Source organism: Mus pahari, chromosome 8, assembly GCF_900095145.1.
Source record: "Mus pahari chromosome 8, PAHARI_EIJ_v1.1, whole genome shotgun sequence".
In the NCBI taxonomy this organism is placed as follows: domain Eukaryota; kingdom Metazoa; phylum Chordata; class Mammalia; order Rodentia; family Muridae; genus Mus; species Mus pahari.
In genome coordinates, this window is record NC_034597.1 from 84,717,016 (window position 1) to 84,720,382 (window position 3,367).

Genomic DNA, 3,367 nt, shown 5'->3' on the forward strand with positions numbered 1-3,367 from the left:
GACCAATGTCTTGTAAAAGTAATGTACTTTGTGTTTTTGACATGAAGGATACTGGAACACCATAAATATGGGTGGTTGTTAAAATATTGGATTTCTCTTTTCTTGGATCATATATCCTAACATATACTAGATGGACAGACATAAAAAAGAAGGAAAATAGATCTAATACAGTAATATAAAATTACATGTTATATTTTAAGTTACTAGTAGGTTAGGTTAAGAATGAGTGAAATGTACATAAAGTGAGGAGACTGGCTTACTGTAAACATACAAAGATGGTAAAATGTGGGAGACTGATACTGATGATTCGAAGGAACACAGGAATGAATTAAAAACCATCACAGACTTCAATTCCTGAATTTAGGTTAAGAGGTTAAGCAAATTACTATTAGAAGCAGGAAAGTGAAACAAGTAAATAGGCCTTTGGAGACAAATATTTGTTCAATTATGACATCCCGATGATCCTCTGTGTAACCTGTGTTTACACAGCATGCAAAAAGTTTGGTTAATTAATCCTGGAGTGCAAAGTGATTTCTAGGAGGACAAATAAGTGTGGATGAAAGGTCATAATCAGAAGTAGAAATAAAGGGACAGTAAGAAAGAGCCACTCTAGTGCAGTAGAGAAGAATATAACTGTTAGGATGGACAGCAACAGACAGGAGGGAGGAGAGGCAGAGGGAGGAAAAGGCAGGGAAAGAAGGAGTTGGAGAGGAAATAGTCTACAATTTTAAGATCTGTATGTGACATAAGCTGACTGGGAATTCAAGACAAGAATGTTGTAAAACTACATTATTTGTTTTTTAAGGGGGCAGAGCTGTTACTTTTCAATCTCAAGGTTTTATTTTATCGCAAAGAAAAGCAAATTATCAATGCTGCATACAAAGTTATCAAAATGAGGAGAAAAGAAAGATAATTGCTTGGATTAAAGAAAAAAAGTAAGTCATGGTGGCTTTCATATTTGGGGGAAATATAGAGCCTACATTTTTAGAATTGCATTGTCTTTATCACCGAAAGATAATGACAACCTATCTTGTCTCTGCTTCATCTATGACAGGATTATTTTTTTGTTGTCTAATTCAGATTTCCCCATGCAGAGAAATGAGTGATTTCTTTAGCAAAGTGTGTTTTCTGAAGAGGGCATAGTCTTATTATGGGTGAATTCTAGAATATTTGACATGTGTCATGTGCTGAGGATTTGTAATCCTAGTCTGAAGGTCACTGAGCCTTTAAGAAATGAACACTGTCTGGTGGACACAGGTTATGTCCACCATGCTTCTGTACTTGCTTGCTCTCTTTATTGTCACCTCATGTTGGTTCTTGTGACCAGAGATGGCAGAACTTACCGGCCTTCATTTATATAATAGAATGAAATACCAGATAAACAATGAGTTCACATAACGATTTCCTCCGATAAGAATCTCCTGTAAGGTCTCTGATGACAGCAATATAAAAATAGCAAATAGGGGGAATGGCCACAAACAAGAGTGACTATTACATTTTATGAGCATTTTCATTTGGTTCAGGTCTCCAGAAATGTTTTTGACAGGAGACTGGAAAAGCCTACAAACCACATGAGGGGGTCCAAGAATGATGACGGTGGTCATCAGTGGGAAACTCAGTGAGAGCTTAGAAGGAAGATCAGGGTGCTGGTTGGATAGAAACTTGGGCATTAAAGATTGTTCATGAGGGCTCAGATGTGAGCTAAGTTTATTAGGCAGTGGTATAGAAAGCCTTCACGTTACATTCTGGCAAAGAGTCTGACTGTATTGTAGTCATGTCCTGAAATTTTGAACAAGGTTGCATTCAAAGTGAACAGATGAATTAACTCGGTGGGTAAATATATCGACATAGCCTAACATTTATCTTATGTGTTGCCTGTTTCTTTGTTTTAACAGACTCTCTTCCACCACTCCTGTAATCTAGGAGGGGATGATCTTCAATTTCTCACCATGCTGCTTCTGCCTCTTAAAACTGCAAGCATGCACCAACATGCCTTCTTTAGAAATTGCCATGTGTCAAATCCAGAGTTCTATGTATGTGATCTAAGATATATGTCTGATATATATTGCCAGTGTTTTTGCTTTGAAAGGCTTTATTGATGATTATGTTCATCCAGATTCACAGTGAGTCTAACAAGCAAAAAATATGTGAAAAAAATAAGGCAGACATGGAAACCTGTCACATTAATTAACAAATGAAACAACAGATGACAAAACAGCTTTAATTGTTAAATAATATTGTAGTAAGCTGCAAATAACAACTAGAGCCACCACAAGAGATATTTCTGTCTGCTTCCAACCAAATCCCCCTGCTTCCTGGTCCATTAGTGTTTGAGAGGCTATCTGACTCAAACTTCTTTTCAGACAGACAAGGTCATACATTTCTACTTTTATCACTAAGCTAGACCGAAATCTTTCCAAAACCATGAGAAAAAAAGAAATGTTCCTCCTATATGTTGTTTCTGCCAGGTATTGTATCACAGTGATGCAAAGATCAAAATAGTGTCTGTATTCAAATTTTTATCTAAGCTGAAGGCTCTTCCAGTGGTGCAGAGCATATCTAACATGTTTGAGGTTGTACTGGCTAGTTTTGTGTTAACTTGACACAGCTGGAGTTATTACAGAGAAAATTGGGGAAATGTCTCCATGAGATCCAGCTGTGGGGCATTTTCTCAATTAGTGATCAAGGGGGAGAGGCCCCTTGTGGGTGGGACCATGTCTGGGCTGGTAGTCTTGGATTCTATAAGACAGCAGGCTGAGCAAACCAGGGGAAGCAAGCCANTAAGGAACATNCCTCCATGGCCTCTGCATCAGCTCCTGCTTGAGTTCCAGTCCTGACTTCCTTGGTGATGAACAGCAGTATGGAAATGTAAGCCGAATAAACCCTTTTCTCCCCAACCTGCTTCTTGGTCATGATTTTTGTGCAGGAATAGACACCCTGACTAAGACAAATTGGTACCAGCAGAGTGGGGTATTCCTGTGACAAGCTGACCATGTTTTGGGGAGGACTGTGGAAGGACTTTGGAACTTTGGGCCAGAAGATCTATTCGGTGTTAAGAGCTCTGTCAAACATTGTGTAGGAGCTTGGAAGATAATTTTGAGAACAGTGCAGAAGATGGAGACCTGGGTGGTGAAATTTTAGAGGGAAAATTAAAGACTCTTTTCAGGGCCATTGCTATTTTGGATTGTGAAGATTCTGTGCTTCTGGTTAGCTGGGGATGAAGAATCAGCTATGATTAACAAGATACCAGAACTATTAAAGTGAAATTTTTTCCTTACTGGGACTATTGATGCTGGGTAGCTGGAGCTAAGTAATTAGCAATGATTAAGAAGAGACCAACATCATTGTGGTGACATCTTCTGGAAGT